The sequence below is a fragment of the Trematomus bernacchii genome, unplaced genomic scaffold, assembly GCF_902827165.1.
Source record: "Trematomus bernacchii unplaced genomic scaffold, fTreBer1.1, whole genome shotgun sequence".
In the NCBI taxonomy this organism is placed as follows: Eukaryota; Metazoa; Chordata; class Actinopteri; order Perciformes; family Nototheniidae; genus Trematomus; species Trematomus bernacchii.
The window spans coordinates 8,960,047-8,982,111 of record NW_022987727.1 but is presented as its reverse complement, the minus strand read 5'-3'; positions in this window follow the sequence as shown (position 1 = coordinate 8,982,111).

The window sequence follows — 22,065 nt, the reverse complement described above, 5'->3', positions numbered from 1 at the left end:
CTCTCTCTCTCTCTCTCTCTCTCTCTCTCTCTCTCTCTCAATAAATAAATAAAAGCACACATTGTCTCACAAGCAAAAAAACCCTTCTTAAAACAACAGTCAAGTGTACAGTCCACTGTCCATACAAAGACCCAGATGCCTCAACAGGCCATATCCAAATCTGTTTTTCAAAGTTTTCGAGCAAGGAACACCAACATGTTTGCATTGTCGGGCAAATGCATCTTTGATTGTAAACTGTCGGGAAGGTGGGGGCTCTACATCTCCAGCTGCCGTGTTTGCTACCAGCTGGGAAACGGAATGGGGTGGTTGTGTTTTAGGTGTAGTTTAAAATGCGTGGTATTGCCTGCTTTTGTCGCTACCTTTTTCTAAACAAATGCGACACACCGCCCGGCTCATTCAAGTCCGTAGGTTCGCCTCGTTGATTTGGCTTGAATCCAAAATACTGCCACACCGGAGAATCGAGATGTGTAGTTAGGTTTTGTAACCAATTCCATTTCACTTTAAATTCCCCGCGAGTAAGTCACACGTTGTCTCCCGCTTGTCGCTGTATTATTAATTTGGCTGCTACGCTGCTGCACGTGCACGCAGTGTCCTGACCAAGCGGCAAACTCTGGGGAAGGAGCCGGGACGCCAATACGGAAGTGCCACAAACTGCAGTTCATATATTGGCCGATAGGCGATGACTGCAGAAAGGAGCAATTTCCATAGACCCCCCATGTTAAAATGCCCAATTTCACAGCAGAAAAAAAACGTTTCTAGCCCTGGCTGCAATACATTTTATTATGTATATAGTTAGATTCCACCTTCATGATTATGAATCTGTGAGTGAATTGTTTTCTAACATGACCCTTTTATTTATATTAGGTCTTAAAGTTTTTGCATAAATTAGGGCGTGGTCACATTGAGTGACAGCTCTGTCAAGTGACTGCTGCTGTTAGCTTCTTGTCTCTCTGCTAGCTGCTCCGTCTCCGTGAAGCTACAGGGACTCTGCCTGCTGAGTTCATCCAGGGAACACAACTTGACCCCAGCCGTGTTTGTTTGTTCTTCATGCTTATATATCGGACTATTGTGACTCGCTCTGCGGTTAAAACAGACGGTGCATGAATGCCGTTTTGCGGTAAGTGAAATTCGAGTACTTTTTTTTTTTGTGTTTATGATTTTAATCAGCTACGTAATGAATGTTAAGGCTTGGGTTAGCATGTAAGCGAGTGGTAGCTACATCGGTGCTAACAATGCTAATCGTAGCCTCCAAGTTAACTTAAAACCATAGACCGTATATATAAAGGTTAAAACGAAATAGACAAGTGTTAAGCGTTAAGTGGGATAATACTGGAGAACAAAAGGCTTCTGTTTGAGATTGATAAAATAAGGTCATCCTTGTAACTTAGAGAGATATTTTATTATGTAGGTAGGAACTGTATGCATCGCTAAGGTTAATTTAAATTGGCTATGCTCGAGTATGTAGACAAGCTAACGTCGAAGTAGTGTATGTGAAATCAACCTCACAATAAGATGTGTATATTACAATTATTAATGTCATATTTCAAGATGATTACTTAGATATTACAATATGGTTGGTTGAGCTGGAGTTCATTATTGAGCTTACACGTTAACATCACAGTCATCTGAAGAACGAACCCAAACCTTGTTGTTTTTATTAATTGCATTACCAAATTGGTATCAAATAAACAGTAAGCATTGGTAACACAACTTCCAAAGTTACAGTAAAATAAAAAGGACCCTGACTCGGACAATACACAATCCAACATGTTCAACAGAAGATAATCAGTTATATTGTTTGTACACATGGTACTTTACATATATATCTGTTTGTTTAAAGTGTGCAGGTGATGCAGACAGGCTGGACCAGAGAGTGAGAGACAGAACTGGACTCCTCACAGCAGTGAACTTCAGCACAGGTACAAATACTCTTTTTTCATACTGTACAAAGAATCAAGAAAGATATTGGTTTAAATAAATGAAGTATTGACTTTAATACACTGATATACATTCCATTAAACAATACTAAATACTAGATCACCTACACATGTTGATAAATCGTGATCTTCTCACTCCCAGGAAAGAAACTTAAAATAATGAGACTAATGGAGTCTCTGAAAAGGTTCAAATGGGTACTTTAAGTAACGTGGTTAAAGAACAAGCATAGGTAAGGAAGAGACAAAGCCGGTGATGTCTCCAGGGAGCTGCAGCCTAGGAAAGAGGCCGGGCTGTACTTTTCGATCTTCTTTATCCTCTTCTCGTTCTCTCCCGCTGTGCAGATAGGGGGACCGCCCTCCTTGGTCTTCAATGTTCGATATCGCGTGAGAACAGATGATTTCGACATTCTGTATTCCCTGCCTACTTCCTTAAGCCTTTTCTCCTCCTTATCTCTGTCATGACTTTCTATTTAATACCTTATAAACAGCTGTAATAGTTAGTTTAGAAGTCCTAGAAACACCTCTACGGCACAGTTCTCATTTACGGTAACTCCCTCTGACGTCATAGCTTACTCACGTATGTGAAAACACTCTACGATCAACTGTACCTTCATTTAATATTCAGCAGTAATAATATCTCGACGTCTATAGATGTAGTGTTAAAGTCCGTAGGTTTTGGTGTGTGTTACGTTCCCTCCAAAATCTAGGGGTACGAAGGGGAGTAACAAAACACAGAACGACCAGCACGAGAAAAAAGAGAGGAAACTGATCTCTTTGTTCACACATGAGATTTAATCCAACAATAATGGACAACCAGGTCCCACACAGAGACCCAAGACGACGTGCTGCACCCATGCAGCCAGAGGAGAAAGGGGAGAGCGACTGCAGCCTTCCTCAGGTCCTATATGGAGGCCCTGATTGGGGATTGGGAGCACCTGGGAGAGAGGCTGCACCTGGAGACAATCAGGCTGCACCTGGAGAATCAGAGGGAGAGAGAGAAAGACACACACACACCCACACACACACTACGGCACGTAACAGTGTGAAACACTCCATGTCATTTTCACTTTACATTCAGAAAACACATTGTTAGCTACATTCTACATACTGTCCGGATACGAAGGATTTTCAGAATAAAAGCTTGGCATTGAGATTTCCTGAGAACTTCCGGATTTTTCCACAATAAAACAGCTTTTAAACTGACGATATGTTTGAGACTGAATTATGCTATTAAACATTGATTTTAATTTCTAACACACATCAGTGAAGTTGAGGGTTTTTTCCATGCAAAGGGTTACATTTAGATGTTAACAAGCAATATGACTGTCAGCTTTCTAATTTAAGGTATTGAAGGCAAAGATATTTAACGCATAGTGACAACTGCTATTTATCTCTCAATATTGTCTGTAAAAACGTGGTAAAAGTTATTCTTTCAGTGAGACAACAGAGCAAGCTTCTACAGTTGCACTAAGTTTTGATAACAGTTAAATATTATTTTGATAATAAAATACATTTCAATGTTGATGAATTTCATACTGATCATTCATAATCTGATTGTCTTTGTAGCTCACTGTTGAAATAAAAAAAAACATTACAATTACAAAATAATTATATCTACAGCCCCTAAACACAAACACACCTCTTTCATAAATAACACACTTGTTCTGCAATAATATGTTTTATGTTTCCTGTAATTTTTGTTAGGAAAGGACATGCCTGAAAGACACAACTCAGCATCTCCTCCTCCTCTGAGGGTCAAGAAGAAGATCCAAGAGGAAAATTAAAAGCTGATGTTATGAGATGTTAAGACCAGTACAGGACATTCACTAAGAAACTACTTTTATTGTGAAAACACAGTCAGCTGATCGAATGCACCTATTTCCACATCTACACTCCATCAGCTGATTATTTCTATTTGCCTCACTTTATGAGCTTCACAACATGTACCTTGTACCGCAGAGTTTGCAACGCAAATAAATGGGGCCAATCTTCAGTCAGATGTGAATGTGTAATCTAACATTTTCAGTAAGAATAATGGACAAAAGGAGTGCAAATACAAATTCAATTTATTGAAATGTGAACCAAAAGTTAATCAAACATGTTTTAAATAAAAAGCACATATGGACAGAAGGTGTAAACCTATTAAATGTATAAGTAAACACATTTAGTCAAATAAAGTGACAGACAAGGCCTGTGCAGGTGGTATCAGCTATGCATGGGCTCCTCCATCAGGTCTGATCCTCCTCACAGAGGAAAGACCCTCAGTCCTCTCCAAACCAACAGACAGGACGTCCATCACACGGAGGTTTCTCCCTGAAGTCTCTGCAGCTCTCTGGACACCACGCTGTCTCAATCCATCCACACTGAATATGAGAGGGGAAAAATGAAAATAATAAATGCTTTAGACAATAAGAAATATAAAAGTGAACCGTTGAGTTGCTCAGTTTTTTTAGATTGTCAATACTATTACTGTATAACTAATATCTCAGGTTAAGAGGCACCTTCAAATAAAGATTCGTCTTTAAATACATTTTGTCTTTTGAATTGTTTGTCTAAAGTCAAGGAGCTAGAACTGGTACTTATAGTTTTAATGATACAGTCTGGTTATAATGCTGTTTGGAGGAGGCCTCACAGGTAAGAGCACTAACTAGCTATCATCACATGCACCTTAGCTTAACTTAAATTTATTAAACGTATAATTAAGTGATGGCAAAATATAAATAACTAATGTCATGCAAACATATTAATATTTGCTTGATTCCAGTGTTGCATTTAGCACATTGCATACAAACGTTAAGGGATTTTAAGATTCTGAAGTATTATGCTAAAAACTCAACTTAGATTATTATTTATAGTTTTGCTGAATAGTCTCATGTCCACTTACCTTAGAAACGTACAATGCGACGGCAGTGTGCAGATGGGGAGCATGTTAGCTTAGCTTGGTAGCTTGAGCTAGCTCTGTTACTTCCAGCTCGGAAGCAGCAGGTCCCGCCTCGGCTCCGCCTCTTTGCCCTTATTTGGAGCAGGCTGGAGCAGGCGGGAGTGGAACTCTGACGCCACTGTCGAGCCGTTAGTGGCCGACTCTGCCTACTAAGGGCTTCTCGGCAACTCTGCAGAATCCTATGGGTGACGTCACGGACCCTACGTCCATTTATATATACAGTCTATGGTAGGGGGGGGGGATAAATGGCCTAAAAATAAAAAAATTGGAAAATGATTACGCCCACTTCAGGGATGGTGCATTGGGTCATTTGGGAGATATTTTGTATTGGGAGTTGGTACCTATCGTGAAATAAACCCCCCACCCAAAAAACTAAATCGGACATGTTTTTTTCCCCCTTTTATCATTAAAAATAAAATAAAATCTTAAGAGAACACTTTGGTTCACCTTTCAGATGTTGCAAAGTTCTAAAGTAACAAAGTACATTTACATAATGCATTGTGGCTCCTGGTTGACTGCAAGCAAACCGTTGAAATCCCCAAGCAGACGATCATATTCAACACACCATCTGACAAGCAGTTAAACAGAGTTGTCGCAGGTATGTTTTTTCCTTTTTAACAAAACTATTATATTATATTATTTTATAATTATATTATTTTATGATATTATATGATAATTTAGCTTGGTTTGTGTCAGGTTCCATCCAATATTAGTCATACTTTTAGCTTTCTAGCTGTTAAGAACGTAGCTCAAACTAGCTAGCTAGCTTAGTGCAACAGTTGATTTGACATGTTTTTGCTCAAATTAGCCAGCTAACTTTATTATACAGTAATTACTTAGCTAACTGTTACATTAAGCTAAATTAGTAGACAGCACTGAAGTAATTAACACTCTCCTAGACCTAGTGCTTGTAACTTAATCTAATTTAGAATATTAATCTTTTTCAGAGAAGTCACATCAGTCTGATGACATACATCATCAAGCATGGCAGAGCCCAGACACATGTCCAAAACTAGATCTACCGGAAACATTTATAATGCAGATACCGACTTTCCTCCCTCCAAGAACTTCCAACCACCCACAAAACTCCCCACACTGCAGAGTGTCATAAGCATGAGACGGTACCACCTGGAGATGGGCAATGGGAGAGTGACTACAACCATGGCAGCACGGGAAGTGGCAAAACAGGTCTACGCCAAGTACTACCACGACACTGTGTTTTGTGTTTCCTTGAGCACCATCCAGAGGAAGGTAGAAAGGATCTGGAAACAGTTCAGTGAGGGCAGAAAGAGGTATGGACAGACAGGGAAAGAAGACTCACTGGCTGTCCAACAATACAAAGAGTTATTTCATACAAAGTCTGAGCTCTTTGATGTATTTGCCCATGACCCTATACGGCGGCAATCACTGGAGAAAGAGTGGTGTGTAAGCATGAGTGAGATGGAGCACAAATACTATGAAGACCAGAAGACAGAGCGAAGGATGTTCTGTTCCAAAGGTGTGGACCCTGTCTGGTACCATAGCATGATGCGAACCCAAAGGTTGAGGGAGAGGAGCGAAGAGTACCAGAGGAAGAGAGACCAGCAGTTCTCATATCAAACTCTGGACCATATCACAGATATCTTGATTGAAACTGGTGAGATATCCAGCTGCAGCAGCGATGAAGAGAAAGAGGGCACACCCCCAAAAGCGACTGAGACAGATGTCTGAGACTGACACACAGCTTCAAAAGGAGGGTGAAGAGAGTGAGGCGCGAGCAGAACCCAAAGGAAGGAAAAAAATCTTCACAGATGTTGCTGAACTAGACATGGATGAAGATTTACTACCACAAGAGTTTCAACACATACGATTGTCCGAGAGAAAAGTCCGGGATGAGTTCTATACAACTGTAGCCAATCTCAGAAACAGGAGATGGCTCAAAGAAAGGAGAGGAAGAGACTAGACATGCTGGACACACTGAAATCTAGAGGTGGCCCCTTCACTGACAGTGGGGAAGTTGAGAAGTTCCTTGTGGATGAAAGTCTGAACAACAACGCAAAGCTGCAGAGGATGAAGCTTGAGGTTCAGTTTGCCAGAGAAAGTACCATGCTTCTGCCTAAAGTCGATCCTATCTTCAGAATCCAGGTGACACTGCCCAGTGGGAAGAGGAGGATGAAAACGGCACAGGAGTTTGGAGATGCTCTCATGGCGTACCTAGGCAAGAGGAGTGACCGAACCACACTGGAATATGCAAAATTCCAAGAAAGTCTTGAAAGGCTAAGAAAAATATGAGGTGCTACTTAAGACTGACAAGTTCAAGTTCTTTCTATGTCAATGTGACTGAATAAAAATGATTTAACTGTTTTGTATTTGGAATAAAAATCTAATCAAGTTTTCCAAATGAGTTTAGTCTTTTAGTCTTAGCAGACTGTAAGAATAGTGAATTTCAAAGGGCGGAACAGCCAAAAAAACGCTCTTTTTGTGTTCTTTTTTTAATTTTAAAGAGGGATGGGGGATTATTTTCAAGATACAGAGTTACTTTGAGGTGTAACAGTTCTTCTATTAATAGTGTTTATTAATTCTCAAATGTGTTTGAAAGCATTCATTCAACAGTATATAGGCAAACAGTAAGAATAGCTTATGCATACCAGGCGGAATGTGCAGAAAATGCCACTTTTTGGGTTCTTTTTTTCATTTTCAAGGGGTGGGGGGTTATTTTCAAGATACAGAGTTACTTTTGGTGTCAAAGTTCTTGTATTGATAGTGTTAATCAAGTCCCAAATGGGTGTGTTGAAATTTTGAACTTGATGATTATCCCCCCCCCCTATCTATGGTCCTGACCTGGCTGTGTGTCAGCCCCGCCCCTCACAGCGCGCGTGGCCGGCAGCCACAGCGCGCATTGACCCGAAGACACATTTTGAGTTGTATACACTGTTGGAAAGAGGAGATTCCTAGCTTTCTAATTATATCAGGATTGTTTTTGTACTCCAAATATTAAGCAAAATATATCATATTATATAATGACTGTCACCGAGTCATCATTTTGAGAAAAAGGCCTTTAAAGTTTCCTCTTCTCAGGAATCCATCGATCTGATTGATTATTAGCGGAGCAAATTATCAAAATACTTTTATTTAAAATACTTATTTTCGTTTGGATTACTGGTCTGGGGGAAGCTTGCGAGTGTGTGTGTGTGTGTATACGTGTGTGTGTGTTTGTGTAATTTTGCGTTTGTGTGTATTGTGTTTGTTTCCCGGGGAAAACACTCACGAGAAACACCGGCTGTTGTTATTAGGGCTGTGCATCTTCACTGGTCTCACGATTCGATTCGATTACGATTATCCTGTCAACGATTCGATTCAATTCGATATCCCGATGCATCACGATGCATCACGATTCATACCAATGCGTTACATCCTCAATTTTCTATATTACTGCACATGGCTTCTTTTTCATCAATGCATACATGCAGTAAATACATATGAACTCTCTTTTTATTATTTAGAAAGTGCTTCAGAAATCAATAACATAAATGTCTTGACATTAATTTATAAACCAAAATAAATTAATTGTATAGGTCTAGCCTCCCTATATCTGTGTGTGAAGTTGTTCCATCCTCAAAAACAAAAAACTAATGCTTCTGCAGTCTAGCTGCAGCTTCTAGCAACGGTCTTCTGTTAAAAAAAGGACACTGAATGTCCTGAATGTGGCATCACACACAGGACTTGAGTCTGAACACAGCAGACAACAGGAGTATTTACAATAGCATATACTAACAAAAATGCTGCATGTGGGTGCACACTTACATTCTCTGTCTTACTGTTACATAAATCCCATGAATGTATGAGATTAAGTTAGCTTCATTATATCTCAATCAGTGATTAAGTGAATAATAAAGTTTATATCGGGTCACTATCAGCCTGTCACTCATTATTTTCAGGGAGGGGGGTTTGGAGGAACGGAGAGGAGACGTGATCGCGGAAGCTTTTTTCCTCCTGCCTTCACAAACTTTACACACGTATATATCGTCTGAAAATTGCTAGAGGACATTCATACTCTGCAATCCAAGACTTAATTAAATGATTAAAACATGATTGTAACGCGATTATTTTTGAAAAACATAAATCCTTGTGTCTCTGAGCCGCAGCGACACGGAGTGATTCAGAGCGGGTCCTTCTGCTGTTGGTTCTGGACTGGTGTTCTTGTGTTGGTGGATAAAGCAGACTGCTCCGTGTTTGGTGTTGCTGTGCCGCTGTCACGTCTGTTCCCTGATCTCTGCGTCACCGACCGATTTGATATTAAAGTGACAGAAAAAAAAACGTTATAGTAAAGCCGCGGCCGGAAAATCAGGAAGCAACATTACTACGCTATAATCGATTATCTTCCGTCACTGCATCGATACCGAATCGTCCACGTCCGCATCGTAGAAACGATTATTTTCAACACCCCTAGTTGTTATGCCTGCTGTGACGTTACGTTACTCCGTTCTCCGCTTGTAATTATGCCGTTGCAAGCTTCAAAGTTGTATTTATCATCTGAATTTGCCGAAACAAGTTTAATATTCTGAAAGCCAAGACTTTGTTTAATTGAAATCAGATGAAAACAAACTGTAACGGACCCGGCCGTGTTATCTATGATTACTATACGCCTTACATTCATAATTTCAGCCGGAGGGAGGGGAAGCAGCGCTGCGGAACAGCAGAGTGCGAGTGAGAGCTGTCATCTTCCCTTTACAAGCTTCAAAAATGTATTTATCGTGTGATTTTGGAAATAAAAGTTTCATATTCTGAAAGCCAAGACTTTGTTTGTTTAAAATCAAACAAAACACCCAAACCCCGAAAAACAATTTTTTTACGCAAATCCACGTTTATTTTGAAATGAGCCGTTGCGACTTCCGACTGATTTCGATAGAGCGGGTCACATATATACATATACATAAATTCATATTTATTTACCTGATGCCTCAAGGATTTCGAGAGCCAGTTCTCTCCTCTCCCGTTTCATGTATTTCTTCGAACACTCGAAATTCACATTCGGGATCAGAGGGAAGGACTCCATGACTGCCTTTGCCATCTAAACAAACAACACTTATGTTATGGAGGTTTTTTCTTCTTTATTGTATAGTAATACAGATACAGACAAAAACATGAGACACATTATAGAAGACATCCACCCTTGACTAGAATGTCTCCCAAAACTTTTGATTATTGATATAGACCGGTCCTATTATTGTAATTTTGAGATATTCGGAAGTGAAGTTTTGTCAATGAAACTTTCTGTGTTCAAGTGAATACTACATTAGTGTTAAATAACTGTTAATTTAAGTTCAGCAATGTTGTGTCATAATCCAATTGTTGTCAGTTGTGAAAAATACAATAAACAACAACATGATATCGGCATTATACTGTATATTGTCCATTGGCCAACCTGCCTGCTAAATATTATGGGGATCAGCATCGGCCTTTAAAAAACCCTTATCGGTCGACCACTACTTTTGACAGATTTTTTAATCCGTCCTTGCATTAAACTGTCTTTCACATTAAAAACTCTGCTTGTTAACTGGATGAAAACAGAATCTCTTCAGCTCACCTTCACAACAACGACACCACAGCTACATCCATCCTTTTGAAGTGGGTGGCCCGGGGTCTAGACACTGGTGGTGGTGATAAGTAGGTGGGAACAGTCTGAAGTGAGAAGGTTTAGCTTGGTTCTGTAGGAGACGGGAGGTGAAAGGGGTGGAGGAGGGTTGCGTTTTGTCACCTGAAATGACAGCTGACAAGAGGGAAGAGCAGATATAAAGGGATTAGCGGGTGCTATGATAGGCTTGTGAGAATGGAGAGAGGAGAGATTGGTTAGCTGGGGAGTGACGCCCCCGATCACTTAATGAGGGAGGAGAGAGTAATGAAGTGACGTGTAATCTGAATGAAGAGCTTGGTCTTCCTGATTGAACTTGCGCTAAGCTTCATTTCAATCAGGAGAGACGTTGATGTATGAAATACATATTTATTACCGGGACACATAATATGAATGTAATAATGATTGCCAGAATTATAACAGGAGAATGGAATGGTGTTTGGCGATTAGGCCCCAGTTTGCAGGATAATCATTCAGGAGGGGGAAGAACCGCTCCGATGAAACCCCCAAAAGAAGTGAAGTATAATATACTGAGATGTAATGAGTTTCTTACCTTGTGGGCTGACTGCAGTGATCTATGGAGGAAATGAGAGATTAACACGTGGATCAAGCAATTTGCTGGAATCAACTGCCGGGCTTAAATTTGATCATCTGAATTTAAGGCCTTAAAAAGGTCTTAAATATGACAAAAAAAATAAGAAAGGTCTTAAATATGATTTAGAAGGTCTTAAAAATGATGGGATTTGAAAGGTACTTCTGTGTTGCGATCGCGTCTAAAATGTGTTTTGGGGGAAATGTCCGGGCTGCAAAGTAACGGTAATAGCCTTTCAGTTCCCCCCAACAATTTGTATTGAAATAAATCAACATGGAACCAGTAACCACTAACTTTGTTTCCCCCGGCCCCTTAACGGAGAACACCCAGCTAGTAACCTAGCAACCAAGCTTCAGCTAGTGGCAGTCAGAAACTCTTGTCTCTTCGAATCTACTTACAAATAAATATGGGGAAGTGTAAGTTCAACCGTATTTGGTTGGAAAACATCGAATTTAGTGCTTGGTTGAAACCAGTGGAGGGGAACGTGTTTGAAGCCTGCTGCACCTTTTGCAAAATAAATTAGCGTTTGTTTGGCTAATGTAGCGTTAGCTAGTGCAGCAGCTCCCGCAACAACACCGGGGGACCTCCGGGCGACGTTTGGGTCTTCGACGTCAACCCTAAAAGCGGAGGTGCTGTAGACGCTAAATACCGTAGTTAAACACCAATCATACAACAGCAGCGATGAAAGATTGTAGCCAAGGCAGCAGAGCTCTGAATATAGCTCTTGTTACTCTCCCTCTCTCTCACACACACACACACACACACACACACACACACACACACACACACACACACACACACACACACACACACACACACACACACACACACACACCACACACACACACACACACACACACACACTAGGGCTGCTCGATTATGGCAAAATCATAATCACGATTATTTTGGTCAATAATTGATATCACGGTTATTAAATAAGATTATTCATTGACTTTGAAAACATCCATTTATTGAACTTTAAAACAAATAATAATTTGAACAGTATCTTTTTAACTGTTGATTACCCTGAACGTATAATTCAACTGAAAAACCAATACAAAAATAAATGATATATTTAAATAAATAATATCAAAATAATAAATACCAATAAACAAGATCAACAAATATTTTGGAGCGCACTTCCACAAGCTACTAAACATATATAAATATGATAAATAAAAATAAATTAGACTAAAATTAATTAGATCAAATATGTTGTAGTGCACTGTCACAACCTAGCAAAGCTAAATAATAGTTTTTTTCGATTATGTTGTTTTTGTAATTGTGGCAGGCCAAAATCGTAATTGCGATTAAAATACGATTAATTGCACAGCCCTAACACACACACAAGCACACACAGAGACACATACACACTTTTTGGCTAACACAGTTCTGTACTGTTATGCTGTTATGTTCAGTCATTGTTCTTATGTTGAACATGAATACATTTGCTTTGTAAGTAATTATGGGACGTATTTCTTCTTTCATAGCAATTTTCCTTCATACTTTCTTGCCGTGAAATAGGTCTTAAATTCTATTCAAAGTGGTCTTAAAAAGGTCTTAAAAAGTCTTAAATTTGAGTTGGCGAAACCTGCAGGAACCCTGATTTATGTTCGACAACCCATGCTTTTATGGAGCCCCGAAGGCTAGCTAGCTAGCTAAGGCAGATAGCATTAGCTAGAGCTATTGTTTGCTAACACCACATGTGCCATTGTTTACGTTCAGTTTGTCTTTTCTATAGTTGTTGTTGCTATTTATAGTATTGTGCTGCAGTAGTTTGTGGAATTAACAAGTCATGTTTCTGTTCTAGATGATTACATTGGGACTAGCGAGGGGGAACAGTTCCGAACAACGTCCTCTGCATCGACATCCTCCACATCAACAGCACAAACTCCAGCTCGACCACAGACACCAACACAGACACCAACGCCGAGTGCCAGCTCGACACCGCTGCGTGTGGTTCTAGGTAAGAAATAGGCTGGAATTGTGACTTTTAAAAAAAACTTTAGACCATCCATCGTCAGTAAGTAAAATAAGCTGTACCACTGTGTGGGAATGCTCTGTTACAAGTAAAGTAACTAGCTAGTACAACCTGGGGGGTATACTACGAATCTAGTTCAACATATCCTGGATATATGTTTTGAGTTATCCGGTTGACTAAATCCAAAAAAAACCCGCTCTCGCTAAACGGTCCTACGACGCTGGCTATCAACTCGATCGCTCAAACCAGCCGTGTCCTATCTAGTTAGGTGCGCGTTCACATAAAAGGGGTGGTATTTGGAGTGTTCGACCAATCACAAACATGGACAAGCCGTGTACTGACAGCGCAGCGCGTCATATATTTCCTGAATGAAAAGTCAACTAATATTAGACAAATATGAAGACGTTAAACTTTAAAGATCCATGACTTAAACACTTTATCCAGGATAAAAGCCACATAGTTGCAGCTGCAAGGTGAATACTGCTGGTAAAAGAAAAAGTGTTTGAATGCGTACATCAACAGGTTTATGATATGCCCCGTCTAAGACACGAGTGGATCTGACTTTAATTACATTTGACTCGAGTGTTTCGTCAACAGAGATGGGGTCGTTACTAAAAAAAAGTAATATATTACATATTACATATTACTTTAAAAAAAAGTAATATATTACACTACTTCGTTACTCTCTACATAAAGTAACTCGTTACTTTACTCGTTACTTTACTCGTTACTTTACTCGCAGGGCCGGCCCGCCCCTCCCTACAGGCAGATCACGCAGACTGCTAAAGTTTCAAATGTTCTCTTTAGTTCAGTTTCCAGTTTGTCGCATAAGACTGATCCAGATAGCTCTGACTATGGCTGTCCTCTGTCTCCTGCTATCTGTATTTTGCGCAGTATATCTCTGAACGATGCGATGGTGATTCCACTGTGCAAATGGGCAACATTACCTCTACTACAGGGTTGCCAACTTTGGGTACCTGGCTGGAGTGAGATTTTGATATCATGGGTTTAATTCGGTTTAATTACACATATGCGCACGAAATGACTGCTATCGTGTCAGCAGCGGGACCTTAGCATATATATAGGATATATATACAATATATACAAATACACAATAATGGACACAGACTATAAAGGGCACACAGTTTCATTCACTAATGAAAGTCAAACATGTTTGTTTCCACTGTTTTATTGTGTGCCTGTCGCGATAAGCAATTAATTGACTTATCGTACGATAAATAAAAATGAACTCGATAACTTTTCTGACCTCGATACATTTCCATTTACATGAGGATGTGACTAGCAGTTTGAAAGCATGTACTTGAATTATTATTATATATTATCATTATGTCAGTGGTCTAAAATGGTCATACAACGGTGCCGACAATATTATCGTTTATCGCAACAATTTCCGGGAAAATGTATCCAACAAAATTAATTATCGTGAGAGGCCTACACATGAAACACACACACACAAACAAATCTACAGACTTACTCCAAACTGCCAAATATATTAATTAACACACTCTCACTCTCATATACTCTTTGACTCTATTTTGGCTATAGTAGAACAATAAGCAGCAGACCTTTACTTTTTTATCATTTCTACTGGATCTTAGATCTGCGCATGCGCTCCAGAGTATTTTTGTTGGGTAATCTATGGTAGGACTAACCCTTGTGGTGGGGCTCAAGTCAGTATTTGCAATGTAATTACATACACGCTCCCCCCGACAGTGAAACGCCACGCGTGAGGTTTAGATTATTTTCCTGTCTCAATCCAAATTGAACTGTATGAAATAAAAAGGCACATTTGTCTTGTAGTAAATAAAAAGGGCGACCTGGAGCCAATCCTGCACATTTCCCCACAGGTGAAAGAGTTGACATGCTGAAAACCCAACCCCTGCAGGGGGGGTCTGGGGGGATTCTCCCCCAGGAGATTTTTTAAAATACTAACATAAAATACACATTCTGGTACTCTCTTGAGAAGAAAAATAAATAAATCTATTACTACACATTTAAAAAAATGAATGCCATATTAGTTTTTTGTTACTTTGTTCTGAAAGCTGAACCTGCTGCAGCAGTGCTGCTCCTCACAGAGAGAAGAGGGAAGAGGCTGTGTGAATTACTTTACATTGTGGATAAGGGTGGATAGCCCCCATTGTTCTGCGTCAAAATGAAAGACAGCCCACACACCTATCAATCATCAAACCGTGGGGTCTTATTTCATTACGTGTTGATTTCTATCAACACGTAATGTTGTATCGATGTAAAGAGATGTACTACCGCTAAAGTATTCTCCGTCGGGACTTCCTGCAACAACACCACGCCGTTATCGTGATTCTGATTGGCCAGAAGACATTATCAAAGATGTTCTATTGAGAAGACGATCACTACGTGACAAAAGTTTTCAAAACCGTTTCTAGTCTTCGTATTCTTGTTTTTGGCGTGAGAATAGTTTGGGCAGCGTGAGAGCGTGAGATTGAGAGTGAAAGCGTGTGTCACACGCCAGATGCGTGAGAGTTGGCAACCCTGCTCTACTATGAAGGATGCTACAAGCCTGTCCATCTCTGCTTTGGTTACCGGTCCTCCAAATTCTAATTTGTGCCGCTTCGGAGTCGGCGGCGGCGACTCACAACATCCTCACTCTGGGTTCGGGGGTCCGGTCCTTAGCTATTAGCTTCACCTTAGCATGTGTTCTTTGCAGGTGTTTGTGAGGTTTGACGTGGTGTTTGCAGCAGTGGATAACAGCTTCTGGCCTGGACACAGTTTGCACCTCACCGTCACATTCCTGTCTATTCTTCGGACGAACTCAAAATAATGGGCATACCTCCACCCCTCGAAAGTTATCGCTGACTCTGCCATGTTTATGCAGCACTGCACGTGGATATGTGGACGCGCAAGTCGCGCAGTTTATGTACATATAAACCTGCGGCGGAAACCCCTCTTGTCTGTCAGTGTGATTATGACTGATTTTATAAAAGTAACGAAGTAACGCGTGTCGGGGCAATGTTAGTAAATGTAGTGTGATTACTGAATTTTAAAAGTAACACGTTACACTACTCCGTTACCGACAAAAGTAATATTATTACCCACCCAACTCTGTTCGTCAACTTAATGTGTTGCTTAAAATAATACTTCTGCATACAGTATGTGACACTGTGAGTGTTGCACGCCAGATACGGCTCAAGAAGCTGACTCAGATAAGGAAATATATGATACATTATGATGTGATATGATATGAATGATAATGAGACACATCGACGTCTGCACTCACAGTGCCGCGGACTGTACTTAATGTTACTCTGATCCGGTTACTTATGTTGTGGCAGATATTTAAGTAAGCTTTCTTAACGCTAATGTTATAATAGTCAGATTGCTCTGAAGATGGGAGGGGATATTCTATTAATTTTCACGTTGTTGGAGTAGAATACCTCTGCTACGCGCCGTTCGTTGGATGAGGCTGGATCTCTATTAAATTAAGAAAGGAATTGAAAACACCGGAATCAAAGTTATAACAAATTATCTGAGTTTACTTCTAGTAGGAAACCAAACACATATACAAGTTATACAGAGTACTCGAGTACTCCGGGCTTCAGGCCTGATGATGCGGTTTTACAGGTAGACAGACCAGCTTTCAGAAAACGAGAAGTATGGACTCCAGGTTTGTGATGCGGTTTACCGTCTTCTAGCACCAGCTTTCAACAGACCAGAAGCATTTTACACTCAAAATCATCAGTATTTCTATCTGTCTTTGGGGCGGAGATTTGTCGATTCTTCCTTCCCACTTTTCTCCCAAGCGAATCAGAGAACCCCTGGGGAGGAGCTGTTTAAACTGACCACCTCCCCCAAGTGCCCTGACTGGCTGGATTCGCTTCTGGCCGGGTTCAATAGTTCTCTCCAGGACTTGAAATTCCAAAGTCCCCTAAGGTCAAAAGTCAATTCTTATCTCCGTCCCGATCTCCCCTCCCTACCTTTTCCAGGGGATCTTTTCCTATTTTACGATGTCTTTAACGACTTAGAAACAGCATCTGGCTCTTAGTGGTGATAAGGATCAATGTTGGTGTGTGAAACACAGAATCTCTAAGTCAGTGAATTTAAAAGTGAGAATAACATTCTTTTTCTAAGTGATTATCAAAACCCGTTCAAACAATATATGTTTACTTCAATACAGTGTAGAATCATATCTTCTTACTTCAACGTTCACACAGTCGGTGATTTTGGCCGGTCGTCTTTCCTGCAACGGCAGTTTAAACTGTATTTCCTTTCTCCTCCTGTCATATGAATTGATCGCTTTAAACTCCGCACACTGAGCTCTGATTGGTCAGCAGGGAACCTATCCTGCTCCGGAGGATAGCCGTTCAGAATAAGTTATCTAGACCGCTAAAAAGTGAACCAGCTTCGTAGGACCGGAAACCCCTGAAGTTAGCTTGCTAAACGAAAATCTTGATTCGTAGTATACCCCCCTGGTCTCACCAGAATGCGTGACTCCACCACGACTCCTTAACACCGCAGTGCGTGGTGGAGTCACGAACTTTGCTACATTTACGTGTCGGCACCACGCAAACAACCCCAATGTAAAGTGAATGAGGCTCCTGTCACACTGTTTTGCTAAATCTTTCTCGCTCTGCCCATCTTTTTAAAGTGTGCTTCCCAGATACCTGTGTTGCTAAAGATGTGGCTGGTTGCTGAAGGCGGAGATTGCAGTGTAAGGTGGTATATGAATTTGTGTTTTCGTTGGGGATGGGGTTGGTTCGGTATGCCGGTGGTCCTGGGGACACCGACTTTAAGAGAGGGGGTGTGACGACCCCTGCTTCAAGGTCTCCTGTGGGGTGCATGGCCCTTTAATGTTTCTCCTCTGCTTGTGACGCCCTGATTGAGGACACCTGGCGGCTGTTGGAGGATTTAAGAGGCAGGAGCCGGAGTCTCGCTCTCTCTCTCCCGCAGAGGACCTGACCGTGGAGCATCCACGTCGCTTAGCCTTTTTGCTTTTCCTTTGTGTTAGCTTTTTTGGTTTACGTTAAACTTTTGTTAATAAATATATTTTTCATATATGTTCTTGTCCTTTCCCACGCTTTTTGTTATGGCCAAGAGCCAGGCCATGACACTATCCCTTGCAAAACTGGCTCTTAAAACCCTTCCCTGACACTGGACGCTAACAGAAGAACATGTGACATACAACAAGAAGATTTGCAGAGCACGGGTAGTGGTAGAAAACGCTTTTGGTAGACTGAAGGGAAGGTGGCGTTGCCTCATGAAATGAAATGACTGTGATGTGAAATCAATGGTGCTGACATGCTGTGCTCTGCATAACCTCTGCGAGAGTCATGGAGAGACCTATGATGATGGGTGGGATGCACCAGCAGCAGCAGAGCCAGGGGTAGCAGTGGCACAAGGTGCAGAGGAGGAGGGCAGGGACATACGAGAGGGTCTGATGCGCTACCTGAATACCTAGAATGTATAATGTAATACCTAAATATTCATTGTATGGTATTGAACATAAATAAATCTTTTTTTTTTCACATACATGTGTTTGTCAAATTATTTAAACCAAAAAAATGTTATCAGAATTGACTATTTAGTAAATATTTGAATTTCAAGCACCAGTACTTACTGCCCCATAATAATAATAATAATCTAAAAAATTAAGCAAATATCAAAGCAAACTATAAACATAAATACAAAAGTGTAAAACACAGCAGAACTATATTCAGCCTCAAGGTTCAAGGTTTTTTATTGTTTCCTCTTGCCTGGGTGACAAGATAATTATATCAATAATAATTAGCAATAAGAATGAAAAAACACAGGACAGGTACAGGTCACACAAGGATATAAGAATAAAATGTATAAACAGAACAACAGTAAGGATGAATTAAAGAAAGTTCTGGCCCTAGATACTAGCTGCTTACTAGCTCAACCTGGGGTGTTTCTCAATCGCGAGTAAAGCTGCTTCAGAGCCACTATTTCAAGCATACTACGTCATCGAGTGCCGCCGAAGTACTGTTCCAATCTCCAGTATACTTGGAAATCTACCGAGCCCGGCGTACTCCGTTTGGAGAAATATCGAGTCTGCACATGAGTAGACTTCGCGGTCTTAAAATCCCCACAATGCTTTGCGCACGGACCAATTTCCCCAAATCTGTGGCGGAAGATGTAAGAGGCGGGGCCTCTCATATGACGCACACCTGCACACTTGCTAGCCTGTTCCACTGTTTGTTTTCCAAATGCCAGGAAGTATTCTTGACTCGCTTCTGAAGCAAGATGCTCGGCAGACATGTGCTACCAAGCAAGCGTACTCACGATTGAGAAACACCCCGAGTCTCACCAGAATGCGTGACTCCACCACGACTCCTTAACACCGCAGTGCGTGGTGGAGTCACGAACTTTGCTACATTTACGTGTCGGCACCACGCAAACAACCCCAATGTAAAGTGAATGAGGCTCCTTTGTCGTGGTGCACACACGCATTTCTACAACGTCCCGCAGTGAGCTATTATTCTATAAAACGTTTTTAAAATCTACTTTATAGCTTGTAGTAACTCACGGGAGGCTTCTTTTATTTTATTTGTATTCATAATAATTTTTATTTTTCGTCAGAATGTATTATGGTGCATTATTTACCAATTTTTGTTCTCAAAAAACAGTGCATTGTGTGTAATACAACTGTGATTTTTATTAAATTAGTTAGTTTTTAAGGAAGGCCAGAGCTTCAGCTGTGTCAAATAGATTGTTCCCTTTAGTTAACGTTATTTAAAAGATAATTATATTCCTATTTGATCATGTCCCCTTTATTGTATTACGGACCCAAAGAGCGATGAGCGTCCATTCCCATTGGATAACGGAGGATTTTACACCCGGAAGTAAGTATTCTCCTTACTGTCGATTGATTTTATTTACAGTGATATCTGCACTACTCATCGACTCAAAAACACCAGATTATCCTTGTTAATTACACAACATTGATTGGTTTAAATTGTGTGCAATGCTTTTGTATTTTCCCCTTTCGATTCGGAGAAACAAATATTTGTTCGTAGTGTGTGGATGGCAGAAGACACTACACTACCCAGAATCCTCAGCTATGGGACTACACCATGTGCTTAGAACGTGTCCTACCCCCCCCCCCCCCCCCCCCCCTCCCCTTAGGTCACAGGCTCCTCCAACAGTGCAACACAATAAAACAGATACACAGACAAAATAGTGCAGTAAATACAAAAATAAAAATAGTAAAAAGTGAAATAGTGCAATAAGAGTCTATATACAAGTGATTGAATATGATATATTAGATAAATAATTTCTAAGTAGCAGCCAGATGAATGTTATTTCTAAGTTCAGGTGTTTAATAGTCTTCTGGCCTGTGGGATGAAGCTGTCCCTGAGTCTGGTGGTTTTAGTCCGGATGCTGCGGTACCGCCTGCCAGACGGCAGCAGACAGAACAGTTTGTGGCTGGGGTGATGGGGGTCTTTTATAATCCTGAAGGCTTTCTTTAAGGTTAACCTGGTATTTTGACTCCACTACATTTATTTTAGTTACTTTACAGATTTGGATTAATGATGTGAAATATAAACAACCCTTAAATCAGACTTTAGTTACACCTGAGTAAAATTCAGTGAAGGTGATTGTCAAGTGCTAACAATCAGGCGAGATATTTGGTAGTGGGTGCTTGAGAAGGCTAAATATTTATCTGCAGATCCCTATAAAGTATATTCATTACTCGTTATTCTCTACTAATAGTTAATTAAAAACTGTATATAATGGCTATTTTGCACATCCCTTTCAAGATTTCAAGATTTTCTAAGGTTCATTGACATATCATATACACAACTACGGTGTAGTTATGCAATGAATGAAAAACTTGGGTCACAGGTTCCTCAACAGTGCATTACAAGACATCTATCGATATCTGTGTACCTCCACCATTAAACATATTCTGCACATTTCTTATACTATCTACATACATCTTATAAGAGTATAATTAATATGTATAATATCAGTTAAAATAAGTGCTTCAACATAGTTAACATTGCAGGAAAGTTGATTGTCAAGTTCCAAAACAAACCATGCAATATATTAGACGTTAAGTACTTTGTCAGGCTTAATATCTGTAGATACCCCCAAAGCTTTTTTCTTATTTAAAAGAAGACCTTAACCTAAAGTATTCTTTAAAGGGCCCATGTCATGGCCATTTCCACTGATCATAATTACATTGTTGAGGTATACTAAAATAGATTTATACTGTGCAATTTTCCAAACTCACATTGGTTTCGCATACAGCATCTCTGTCAAGCATGTGTATTCAGCAGTATTCACTTTCTCCACTAAACGACTCGTTGGAGCTCTTGCCCCCCCCCTCCCTGTGAGCCTAGTGTGCTCTGATTGGTCAGCTCGGCCACTCGTTCTGATTAGTCAACCACCAGAGAGGCTGCGCCCATGTCAGTGCTTTTCCCGGCTGCTCTCAGCGTAACATCAGTCTTATCATGGCGTCGGTACAGCGGTATATTCTATATACATATATATTTTTAACTGTTGTTATAGAAGAGTGTGACGGCCCCAGGGCCTTTGTCTTACGATGGGGTGGAGCTGAAGAGGCTAATCAGCACGATCACGGACACCTCCGGACACAGTCTCTCTCCAAAGCGGCTGCAGGAAGACTAACTCTGCGATCCTCTCAACCACCTATCTCTGCATTTACCACAATAAATGTGCCGTGGTTTTGTAAACTCGTGTATGTCTCCTTGTCTTTCCGTTGTGGCCTACGAGCTACTCTCATAACAAAGAGTAAGTTATTTTTACCCGTTATAAACTACTACTGTTTGATGAGAAATCAAATCATGGTTTGCTATATATGAATTCAGGGAAGAAAGGATAGGCCTACTAAGTATTTCCATTAAACTTTATTTTTAGAAATGTACAAAATGAACATAAATATACATATATACACACGGTATATCATTCATTCCTCCTCCTCGCATCTTGCCCGCGCACAGTCGGTGCGGTGCCTTTTAGCAC